This window comes from Monodelphis domestica, chromosome 3 (genome assembly GCF_027887165.1).
Source record: "Monodelphis domestica isolate mMonDom1 chromosome 3, mMonDom1.pri, whole genome shotgun sequence".
NCBI lineage: Eukaryota > Metazoa > Chordata > Mammalia > Didelphimorphia > Didelphidae > Monodelphis > Monodelphis domestica.
In genome coordinates this window covers 86,706,822-86,719,955 of record NC_077229.1, presented here as the reverse complement: position 1 = coordinate 86,719,955, position 13,134 = coordinate 86,706,822, and the positions used below count along the sequence as shown (strand labels likewise).

Genomic DNA, 13,134 nt, shown 5'->3' with positions numbered 1-13,134 from the left:
TGGGAAAATCCTTTGAGCATCCCCAGCTTGCCTCTCCTGCTATGGTTGACTTCCCTCCAGCCCACCTCCCTGCCTTCTGGGAAGGATGCCCTAATGCCCAGTCTGCTCCCTTGGCTTCTTTAAGGAGTCCTGCCCCATTCCAGATGTCAGAGAGGAGCAGGTGGGAAGGTGAGAGCCTGACCTCCATTGGGGAAAGTGAGTGAGGGTGGTGGCCCAGCATGTAGGGGATGGTGATGGGGAAAGGCTCATCCCCTACCACAGATGGTTAAAAAGTTAATAGCTGGTGACCAGGCAGGGTCGGAGTGCTGGGCCGGTTGCCATGGTGACAGCCTTACACTAATGGCTCCCTGACGTAATCTGATTTGCTGAGTTAATGGACAGTCTCGGCGGCCTCTGCCTGCCAGCCAGAGCTCCCTCTCCCGCCCAGACGGTGATAAATGGGCTCCCTGGCCTCCCCAGCACCCGCCTGCCGGCTGCCCGGAATCAAGGAAGCTCCCGACCTCCGGCCCAGTGGCGCCTTTAACCAGGCCTGGCTTACCCTGAGCCTCCTCCCTCCTCCCTTCTTTCTCCTCCATCCTTCTCCTCTTTCTACCCACCGAGAAGGACACCAGGAATCATAAAAAACCTTTCATCTTCATCTTTTGTGCTCAAAATTTTACAGTTCCTCCCAGTCATCTTTTGAGGTCCCGCTGTTCCCATTTTACAGATGTGGAAACCGAGGCCCAGAAAGATGAAGAGGCCTACCTAAATTCAGACAACTAGAAAGTGGTAGGATCTGCAGTCAAACCAGACTCTTTCCACTATACCACATGACCCCACATGACCCCAAAATACCTGACCTTTGCTGCTGTGGGGAGAGAGGGTGGTGACTGATCAATTAGCCAATTAATAATCTTTTATCAAGCACCTACTATGTGTCAAGTGTTATGCTAAGTGCTGAGGATACAAAGAGAAAAAAAAATTAGTTGCCCTCCTCAGGAACTAACATTCTTTTGAGGAAAGTCATAGGTGCCCGTACACATAAAGGGTACCCCAAAAGTCTTAGTAAGGTTTTATGCTTTTAAATTCAATCTTAAACTGTCCCTAAGCCTTTGGGGCATGTTCAAAATATGCCAAGTAAATACAAGGTAGGTTTAGCAGGGAAGCACCAGCAGCAGGAGGGAGATGAAGCACACACATGTACACATGGGCAGGAAGGAAGCTCTGAGTCATGCTCTTCTTCCCTGGCTCTCTAGTCCAAGCATCAACCATATGTTTCTCAGAGTAATAACAATAACTGATGAAATGCTACAAGATTTGCAAAGTGTTCTACATACATGATCTCATTTGTCCTTTACAATAACCCTGGGAGGTTAAGTGCTGCAGAATGTTATTATCCCCATTTTACAGATGGAGAAACCAGGGCTGAGATGAAAAAACCTACTTATTTTGACACAGGTAGTGTCTGATTTGTCAGAGGACACACATCTGGGAGCATGTGTGCGTGCATTTGCACCTATATCCATTCATTACACACAGGGCACGTGGATAAATTCAAATACACACAGGATATACTCATGTCTAGACACAAATACATGTACACATGTAAAATAATCAGAGTGGATGGAGTAAGAGAATATAGAAAGTTAAAACTAGAAGGGGCTTTGGAGGACATCCAGTCCAACTTTATATTTGAGGAAACTGAGACCCAGAAAGGGTAGTCATTTGTCATCCCATGGTCATACCAAGAATTAGAGGTGGACCTGAAATCCAGGTTTCCTTAATATCAGTCCTAGACACTTTCTAGAGAGCTACACAACTGAATGATAAATGCTTATGGGAAGGGTCAAAAGCAATCTTTAAGGTTCCTTCCAGTTTCATTTGAGAAAGTGGAAATAGCATTGGACAAGTGGTCAGAGGATCTGGGTGCTAGACTCAGGTCAGCTACAAATCCGATTGGGCAAATCACTTTTCCATTTGAGCCTCAAATGCTCAGATGTGAAATGAGAGTCCTACGCTAGACAATGTCCAATGCTTCTTTCAACCAAGAAACTCCAGGATTCTATGATTCTCTTCTAGCTCTTCACATCCTATGTTTTAAGGTCCCTTCCAGTCCTGACATTCTTTGTTCCAGGGTCTGACATTCTATGAGTCTGGGAGGTAGGTGGGTACCAGCTCCCTGATAGAACACGCATCAGCCTACTCTTGCTCTAAAAATCCAGGTAGTCATTAGGCCCTCATCTCCTGGAAAGAACAAATAATCTGAGTTACCCATGGGCCAATACAGGGGTCCAAATCTGTCTTCTCCCCTCCCTCTTCTCCCTAGCCTTGCCCAGTTACTGTGTAACTCCTTATCAGGGAATCTCAACTTTAGTATCATCTATTCCACCCAACCAGGGCACCCCTGAAGCCTCCATCCCACCCTGTTCTCCAAAAGTCACCTCTCTGTAGCAGGCATTATGCTGGTCCAGGACACACAACTGCAGTGTTCCGTGAGTGGCCCTGCCCATTGCAGGGGCTAGAAACTTGGGGCAGGAGATCTTTGCTGGGCCCTTGCCTCCTCCCTTCAACAATTGCCTGTACTAGCTCTCATCAGCAGCACACACATACTGTGATCCCCTTGCCTTCATCTTATCTAAAAATAATCAGCCTCCTTGGGCCATGAGCAGACGCTGAGCTCAGCATTATTGGTTTCTAGAGCAGCTTGGATTAGAGTCCCAAATCTACTTCCTTTTTCTCAGCCTTCTTCCCCGCTCCAACAAGAGGGACTCTAGATGAGGTAAGAGATAGTTAGGTTAATATTGCTGGGACCGAGACCATTCCCTATTTCCTAGTCGGACTAAATGAAGGTACAACTCTATTCTAAAAGGTGTATGAGGTCTTGGGGACAGAGCACTTCATTTTCTGCATATATGTCCATACAGTGCTTTCTCCTTATTCCAGGGGCCAATTCTTCAATGTGTCTAGTGCCATCTTGCTTCAGGACCTTTGGTACGATTGTTCCCTTCACTCAGAAGTCCCCTCCCCATCCTCTCCACCACTACCCGTCCAACTCTGCTCTATTCTTTACCCTCCAGGGAGCTATGATATGATGGAAATAGCACTCCATTTGGATCGCTGGGTCTTGTTTGAACCCAAGATCTGCCACTATCTAGCTGTGTGACCTTGGCCAAGACACTTCCATCCTCTGAAACTCAATTTTCTCCACAGTAAAATGAAGGAGATCAGCGGATGGTCTCTAAAGTCCTTTCCAGAACGAACGTTGTGTGAGTCTGTGATCTCTGTCTTCTAGGTCCTTCAAGATCCAGCATCCTGAAGCCTTCCTGGATTGTCCCCAGGCTACATCCTTTCCTCTCTTATGGACCATAACTTGGAGGACTGTGAGGGGATTAGAGACTGTGCCATTACAGAGTCAAATTAAGGAACTGAGGATGCTTAACTGGAAGAAGAAGAGACTTAGAGAAGACGTGATGTCTGTCTTCAGATATATGAGGGGAAGTTTGGGGGAAATGGGGTTAGGGTTATTCTGCTTGAGCCCTGAGGGAAGAACCTGGAGCCATGGGTGGTGAGGGAGATTTCAATCCTTTACAAGGAGGAACTCCCTAACTGGGAGAGCTAGCCAACAATTTGAAGAGGTAGACTAAGGGTACAAGGAAGCTTCCTCCATTAAAGGGGTACAAACAGAGACTGGATAACCATATACAATGAATGGCATATAAAGAACTCATACTTTGGGGAAGGCTTGGACTAGATATCTCTGCAGGGCCTTCCAGCCCTCGAATTCTTGACCTCCCATAGCACTGGCTGTCCCTCTCTTATGTACACATAACATCCTGGTTTGCATTACAGTTATTGGTAGACGCGCTTTATCCTCCCCCCACTAGATTTGGAGCTTTCGGTTAAAGGTTCGATTTATCGATTTAAAGTTTACAAAGTACCTTTACACACATCCTCTAATTTGATTCTTGAAACAATCTTGGGAGATAATGACAATAACTACCATCACCACTACCACCACCATTACTTTGTCTGAAGCAATGTGTGGTTTGCCAAATGCTTTCCCCACATCAACCAATGTGAGTGGGTAAAGTACTATTTTACAGATGAATGCACTGAGGCACACTAAGGTAATGAATTGTCCCAAATCACAAGGGAGCAAGCTATAGTTCCAAACCAGTTCCCAAGAAGAATGACTTTGGACTCGGACAGAAAGCACAAAAATAGTTAACGGAGATGAAACCCAGTATTAGTGAGGAAATTATAAACAAACACAAAGTTGCCTTCATTGATTTAAAAAATCAGGCATGAATAAACTATATGATCAAAGAACGGAGAGACAGGATTGCTGACCTGCTATCAGTAACCTTTAAATACTGTGGAAAATGTAGTGGAATTGCTTGTCATCTCTGTGAGGGGAGAGGGAAGTGGGGACAGAAAGAAAATGAATCATGGAAACATGGAAAAATATTTTAAAATAAAGTGGAAAAAATACTATGGAAAATGGGAGGAGTACTAGACGGTATGGAATTAGGGGAATGAGCATATTAAGCACCTACTATGTGCTAAGTACTATTCTAAGTGCTACACAGATATTATCTCAGCTGATCCTCACAACACTGTAAAGTAAGTGTTACTAGGATCCACACTTTACGGTTAAGGAACCCGAAGCAGATAGAGGTTAAGTGACTTGTTCAGGGGCACACAGTTGGTAAGTTTCTGAGGCTGAATTTGAACTTGAGCCCTATACTCTATCCTCTGCATTACCTAGCTAAAGAATAGAGATAAGCAAATGTCCCAGTTTTTAAAAATAGCTGACTTTTCAAAAACTAGAAACACAAAAGACATAGTTTATATATGTGTGTATGTGTGTGTATATATATATATATAATATATTTGCTAAGTGATGCTTTCTCTAATGTGAGGAGGAGAGAGAAGAAGGGAGAAGACTGGGAATTGTAACAAACAAAAAAAAACAACCAAATAAATAAATAAATTGAAGAGATTTCAAACTATCAGCCAGTGAATTTGACTTCAATATCTTGGAAAACTCTAATATTTATTATTAAAGGGTTAGTTTGTGAGCATTTAGAAAGGGAAGAAGTAATCTCTGGGAGCCAGTGTGTCTTCAGCAAAACTGGGTGCTATAGATCTACCATGCCTAGATTTCAGCAAAGTATTGGATTGGACCGTCAAATGCTATATGCATAGACAATAAGGAGAGATGTGGGCTAAGTAACAATATAATTAAGTTGATTCAGAAGTGAATAAATGGCTGGACTAAAAGAATAGCAATTAAGTGTCAGTAACAGCTTAGAGGAAGGTCTTGAAATGGCATGTCTCAGGGATTTGTCCTTGGTCTCCTATTGTTTAATAATTTTATCAATGACCTAGAAGGAAGTATAGAAAGAGAGTACGGTGGATAGAACAGTGGATTTAGAAGTAGGAGGACCTCACCAGCACCTGGGTTCTCTCTGGAAATGATTCCAGACCAATATATGCAATCCTACCCTCTCTCCTGATCTGTAGGCTCACATCAACAACTAGTTACCTTCTGGATATCTTGAACTGGATGTCCCACGGGTATCTCAAACGCCACATGTCCCAAACAGAACTCATCTCCTTCTTCAAACCCAGATTCCTTCCTTCTGAACTTTTCTATTACTAATGAGGGCATCACTATCCTCCCAGTTACTCAAACTCCCAAATTAGTTGTCATCGTTGGCTCCTCACTCCCACTCAATCCACGTATTCTATCTGTTGCTAAGTCTTGTCGTTTCCATCTTCACACTATTTCTCATTTATGAAGACTCCTCTCCATTCACAGAGCCATCATGTTGGTGCAGACTCCTCTCACCTTACACTTGAATCACTGCACTATCCTTCTGGTTGATCTCCATGCCCAAAGTGATTTTTCTAAAATACACGTCACCCTCTACTTAATACACTCAAACGACCCCCTATGATCTCAAGGCTCAAATATAACATCCTCTGTTGGGTATTCAAAGTCCTTCACTATCTTGCCCCTTCCTACCAGTTTATTACCTCTTGAGATAGCTTCTTCCTCTGTCCATTTACTCACTCATTTATTTAACAAAAACTGATTAAGTATTCTAAAATGTCAGAAAAACTACTGTTTCTACATGTAACTGAAAAAAATAATTAAAATTGGAGGGAGAACTGATGAAGTGGCTACTCGAAGCAGAATTTTGTGCTAGAAGCTGAGGGGAGCTAATGTAAGACATGTTGCTTGACCTTATAGGGTTTAGAGCCTGTCATTGGACAGCTCTGATTGGAAGAAAGTTTTTTCTAATAACTGAAATCTGAATCCCCATAACTCCCACCCCTGCCTGGGTCTCTATTTTGCCTTCTAGAGTCAAGTAGGCTAAGTCTGCAGTCTCTTTCCCAGGACAGCCCTTCTGATGTGTGAAGATCATTACTACACCCCTCCCCTATTAATATTTATATTAGTATTATTAATACTAATATTAGTATTATTAATATTAATATTAATATTAATTAGTATTACTATTTATATTATATTATATTCGTATTAATATTAATATTAGTAGTAGTAGTAGTTCAGGCCCTAATGACCCCTCCTTTGGATCATTGCAATTGTCTCCAAATTGATCTCTTGCCTCAACTGTCTCCACCTCCAATCCAACCTCTATATAGCTGTCAGAGTGAGCACAGCTCAAATAGACACCCTTCCCTATACAGTAAATTTCAGTGGCTCCCTATTACCTCTGGAATCAAATGTAAAGTCCTTTTTTTTCCAGACACCTAAAGTTTTTTACTTGCTTTTTACTTATTCTTACCTTTCTATTCTTATACTCTGCTGCCCTCTATACCCTCTACAATCCAACCATATTAACCCACTTGTTTTTCTCCTCATACAATCCTCCATTTCTCATTTCCATGCCTTTCTGCTTGCTGTCCTCCAGGTCCGAAATATTCTTCCTGATCACTGCAGACTCTTACACTTCCCTGGCTTTCTTCAAGACTCAGCTTAAATCCCACTATCTGTTGTATATCTTTATTTGTATATATTTATCTGTATATATTGCATATGTATCTATTTCTTGCCATGTCATCTCTTCCATTAGAATATAAGCCCTTTGAGGGCAGGGGTTGATTTTGGCATTTTCTTTGTATCCCTAGTGTAATACCTAGCACAATGCCTGGCATACAATGGATGCTTTTTTCATTGATCGATTTTTCATGGTAAGCATCCCTAGTTCCTCTGATAGTCCCCCATGTGACTGGATTTCCCCAGTTCCTTCCCCATCCCAGTCTTCTGCCTTTTGACATGCGATAGCTTGTCAGCATCCCTCCTAAAACAGATGCCCCTAAAAGGGACCATAATATGTCAATTATGGCACTATATTGGATTATGAATCTGGAGACAGGAGACTTTGGTTTGGGATCCTCATTCTGCCACTTGGGCAGCGTGGTCTTGGGAAAGTCATTAAACTGCTCTATACCTCAGATTTCTCATTTGTAAAATAAGGATAATGATCTCTGTCCTCCCTACCTACCTCACAGGACTGTTGGGAAGACTGAAAGAGATAATGGCTATGCTTTGTGAAGAGCTCTGAAAACCAGAGGGTTCTGTGCAAATGCCAGCTATTATTATGAAGACAATGGAACCATCACCAGCCTTGATCACTCAAGCCATCCCCTGTCCTTGCTCCTGAGCTTTTGGATGGTTTCTGTGGGACAAAAGCCAATGCCAGTGATGCTGTCTCAAGCCCTTCAGGTGGCAACAGGCAACAGGTAGCATCTGGTTGAATGAGGGGGTGGCACAGTAAGTACAGGAAAGAACAGACCATCAGGAACTCTTTGGGAGACTATCCCAATGATGCCTAGAATGGGATTGACCAGAAAACAGGCCAACTCTGAAGAGCTCTGCCCAGAGGTCTCTCCATAACAGGACCAGCCAAGGGCTGAGAAGTAACCCTTGCCCAAAACCAGCCAGACACGTTCAAAGTTGGGGAGATGCCCAGCCAACGACTTCCATCCAGTTGGGTTTGAACCAACCTGGGCATGTAGTCTCAGCACCTCCCTGGCTCCTCCTGCTGCCTACGGCCCTCTGGCCTCTAATACATGGGCCCAATTCAGGGCAGGGAATGCTCCAGTGGGCACTAGGCCATGTGACTGGGGCACTTGGGGCATTTTCCCAGGGAGTAGTGGGCTGCAAATACTGCCCAGTGGCTTGGCACTATGAGATCCATCTGGCCTACGTTGGCCTAAGCACTCTAACTCTGACCATACTTCATTCCAGATACCAGCCTCTCCTCACTATGACAATCTTGGATTCTAAATAACAGGAGGTATTGTTCTCCAAGATCCAAATTTTCCATTGCCTTCAGAGGAACTTGAAACTGTGGGGAAAGAGGAAATGGGAACTTCTCTAGAATGACAGAATATTAGCTGTGGAAAGTATCTTGGAGATGGAAGGAAGCTTAGAATGTAGAATCTTTGTCATCCGATCTAGAAGGGCTCTTCCCACCCCAAGGTAGCCTTTGGGCTAAGAATGATCAGCATTTTGTATCTTGGACTTCTCTGGGCTTTTTAGGATCCTGGGCAGCAGAGCAGGGATTAGGAGCCTAGAAGAAGGAAAAAGCTTCGGATGTGTGGTGAGGAGAGGGGTACAGTCCTTTTATGGATTTTAAAAGTAGAGATTTTTGATAGTGAAAAATTTTCAGTCTTGTAAAAATGTGCCATGGTCTTGGCAATTTGGAAACAGTGACTGTCCACCCTCTTCTCTGGTATGAGTCCATTTTACAGCCCCTCTCATAGTCATTGAGCTTCTGCATGGGACCCTCCAGAGATAGGGAGATCATTGTTTCATGAGGCAGCCTTTTCCGCTGATGGAAAGCTCTGGACCATTGTAGTTTTTTTTTTTTAATAATGAGTCCAAATCTGTCTCTCTGGTGAAAACTCAGCTCAAATCCTTCCTCTATAAGAAGCCTTTTCTGGTCTCTCTCCATCCCCTTCCCTCAAATCCCACTGCTAGTAATTTCCTTAGAGATTAATTCTGATTTTAAATACATACCTATCCACATGTATATATGCATGTATGTACTTAGATATACATGCATGTGTGCATATATGTTTATGTATTTTAGATTTAGTTGTATATCATATAAATATATCTTCTCTATGCAAAATATATTTAATATATAACAAGCATATTATTTGTTGTTACATATATTATCTATGTATAATATAGAACATAAATATATTTTCTTGACATACAATGTTATTTACATGTAATATAAACATATATGTGTACATAATTCTATTTAGCTGTTTGGGTATAATCTCCTCCGTTAGATTGTGAGCTTCTTGAGGGCAGGGCCTATTTTTGCTTTCTTTGTATTTCCAACACTTGACTTGACTTCCTACCATTGGAGTTGCACCAAATAATTCTTCTCTCTCAAAAATAATTAGTATAATTATTAGGGATAAAGGGCATTGGGACTATCTATCAACCTTCCTCCCTGTGGACATTAAGCTTCTGTTAATGAAGCCTAAGAGTACATGAATTGTTTTTGGTTACCACATCACACTGTTGAATCACAGCGAGGTCAGTGGGAACCCACAAATCTTTTTTTCCCTTCCCATGAATCTCCAGGTGTCCCCTTTATTTATGCAACTGGTATTTTTAATGGAATTAAAAAAAACAAAACCTCAAGTCATTTGTGTCTATGCCCTACCCTTCTTACTAAACTGTAAGCTGTTTGAGGACAGGGACCCTGTCCTACTCAGGCTCGTGCCCCTCAGAGCCCTGCCCTTAGGGCCTCACGTGGCATGTCCCATAGTAGGAAATTCCTTTGCATGGGTGAATGGGCAGATGGACAGGCATAAGAAATAGGACACGAGGGAAAAAGCTGTATTCCACCGACCTGGAATTCAGGCTGGGGATGACAAAAGATATTTGAAGATGATTGAGAGTTAGCCAGTAGAAGTGAAGAGGTTTGTTTATAGAGTCTCCAAATTGGAAGGGACCTTGGAGAGTCTCAACTCCAACTTCAACCTATAACTGTACAGCAATATATGAGGAAGGGGAGCTCTTAATAACAGTCGTATTTATAGAGAGGGCTACGTAACCAGCATGTGTCAGAGGGATGACTTGAACCAGGACATCCTGACTTGCTGGTTCTCTAGCCTATGACACACTGACAGAGATGAGACAGAGAGAGAGAGAGAGAGAGAGAGAGAGAGAGAGAGAGAGAGAGAGAGAGAGAGAGAGAATCCCATGGCAACTCTGTGAGATATGTGTTAATACTATTCCCATTTATATACAAGGAAATGGGATAAGAGATTAAGAGACTCCTTCAGTCACATTGCTAGAAAGTATCTGAGGTGGAATTTGAACTCAGGCCTCTTTTGTCTCTTTGCTCCCTGTGCCATGTGTCTACTTAATAAGATAATTCCTTCACTGGCCTTTTGACTTCCTCTCAACAGGTAGGTATTCTTCCTTCCTCTTCCTCTATATTGCCTCTTTCAGTAGTTTGCACAAATTAGAGCAAATTAGTGGTAGACCTGGGTTTTAGGCTAAGAGATGTGTGACCAAAGTCACTTTATCTCTCCAAGATTTAGTTTCCTCTTGCTGTAAAATGGATGCAATCATCCTTGTTCCATCTACCTCAAAGGAGTATTGGGAAGGCATCCTTTCCTAAACCATAGCGCTATAGAAATCTAAAGCTATTATTTTTAGCATATCAATTTACTTTTCCTGTATGCTATGGATTTAGAGCCAGGATGCTATGCAAATGAATGAAAATGATCTACATGATTTAATCCCCAGAGCTCTGGCAATCTGGGGGATACAACCTGGCCTGGAGGTGGCGATTGGCTGCCCAGAGCCCCCATCCAGGGTGTGGCTTGTCCTTCAGTTGAAGGGAAGCTTCTGGGGACAGGAAATGACGTAGTGGGGAGTGGGGTATTTTTAGCAAATAGTTCTTTGCTCCTTCCCTCCCGTACCCAGCCCCAGGACAGCCTGTACTTTGGAAACAGGGAAATGACCCTCCCAGTGGTGGGGGCACCACAGAAACCGTTGCCATGGCTCTCCAGGGCTTTGCCTGGAATGCCCTTCCTCTATCAGCCTGTCACTCTTCCCTTCCTGAGATACTTCCTGGACCCTCCACCTTTCCCATGAAGCATTTCTACATCAATCCTGGAAGCTTCCTCTAATCAATCCAATCAGAGTGGAACGAGAGCTGGCTTTGGAGTCAGAAGCTCTGAGTTCTAATCCTAGTCCAGACACGGTGGATGGCAGAACCCAATGGCCCTGGCGATTTTTAGACTCTTTGGGCCTTATTTCTTCATCTGTCAAATGGAACAGTTAGCCTGGATGACTTCTGTGGTCTTGTCTAGCTATTGATTGATACCGTTACATTCCATAAATATAAAAAATATTGTCATTACATAGACTTGGACTGCTTTTAACCCCAGCCCTGCCCCCATAGTCCCAGGGTCTGAAAACAAGCTTTCCTTTGACCTGGATGGACTGCACATTATAGCTAATGCTAGAGAGCTGGCTAATGTCCAACGCCGGCCAGTTAATATCCAAACCACATGCAAACTCACATACCCACTAGAATGGAGAACGCACCTTACATTTTTAAGACTGGATTCTTCAAAGTAGGATCATTGAATCACAAAATGTCAGAGCTAAAGAAAACCTGGGAGGTCATCCATTCCTAATGCCTCGTTTTGCAGAGGAAGAAATAAGGCTGCAAATGGGAATCAATGTTCCCTGTGCTTGCACCGTGCTAGTGGCAAAGGCAGGATTGGAACCTGGGTCTCCGCAGTTTCCAGGACAGAAGGAATTTCAGTTCTTGCCTGCACTTACATTTTGTTTTGACTGGCTGCCCCTCCACCCCCCTCCTTCAGTTCTCTTTTTTTTCCCTGGAACTCTATTTTAGAAAGAAAGTGCTTTAGAATCTTTGTTGGGTAAGCAGTCTCTGAGGCAAGCTCTTAGCCGGGCCTGACTGCTTTGTCCTTGACACATCTGTCCCTGCTGGGCTGGGCCCTCGCTCTGTGCCCTGCCACCGGCAGGATCCTCTCCTCCCCACCCAGGGTCACCTTCCACAGAGGCAGGATTAATCATGGTGCTGGGGATGCAGCACTCGACGCCTGCTGACACTGATAAATCGCCCACATCTCACTGCGCCTCTGCTGCCTACAGAGCCCCATCTTCAAAGAGCCAGGGGGTGGGTCCAGCAGGCTCCTTCTGGCCCTGTCTGTTCACAGAAATGGACCCAGGAAGACCTTGGTGGGTGCTGATACCCCTGGGGTAGGGACACAAGATCTAGGACAGAACTAGCTCTGGGGGAGGCCACTTACTGCAAAGGAAAGGGGGTGGGATTTAAAGTGAGGAACTTCTTTGGGACCCCAGCTCTGTCCCTTACTACCTTGGGTACAATCTCTGTCAGCCTCAGTCTCCTAATCTGTGGAAGGGGTTGGATCTTGGGTACAATCTCTGTCAGCCTCAGTCTCCTAATCTGTGGAAGGGGTTGGATCTTGGGTACAATCTCTGTCAGCCTCAGTCTCCTAATCTAAGGAAGGGGTTGGATCTTGGGTACAATCTCTGTCAGCCTCAGTCTCCTAATCTAAGGAAGGGGTTGGATCTTGGGTACAATCTCTGTCAGCCTCAGTCTCCTAATCTAAGGAAGGGGTTGGATCTTGGGTACAATCTCTGTCAGCCTCAGTCTCCTAATCTATGGAAGGGGTTGGATCTTGGGTACAACCTCTGTCAGCCTCAGTCTCCTAATCTATGGAAGGGGTTGGATCTTGGGTACAACCTCTGTCAGCCTCAGTCTCCTAATCTAAGGAAGGGGTTGGATCTTGGGTACAATCTCTGTCAGCCTCAGTCTCCTAATCTATGGAAGGGGTTGGATCTTGGGTACAATCTCTGTCAGCCTCAGTCTCCTAATCTATGGAAGGGGTTGGATCTTGGGTACAACCTCTGTCAGCCTCAGTCTCCTAATCTATGGAAGGGGTTGGATCTTGGGTACAACCTCTGTCAGCCTCAGTCTCCTAATCTAAGGAAGGGGTTGGATCTTGGGTACAACCTCTGTCAGCCTCAGTCTCCTAATCTATGGAAGGGGTTGGATCTTGGGTACAACCTCTGTCAGCCTCAGT

At 44.0% G+C, this 13,134-nt stretch overlaps 1 protein-coding gene across 5 annotated transcripts in view; it reads right to left on the bottom strand.

Moving 5' to 3' along the window:
* Positions 1 to 13,134, bottom strand: part of NFIC (nuclear factor I C) — a 144,598-nt gene that overhangs the window by 46,245 nt on the left and 85,219 nt on the right. The gene's annotated exons all lie outside the window — the stretch shown is intronic.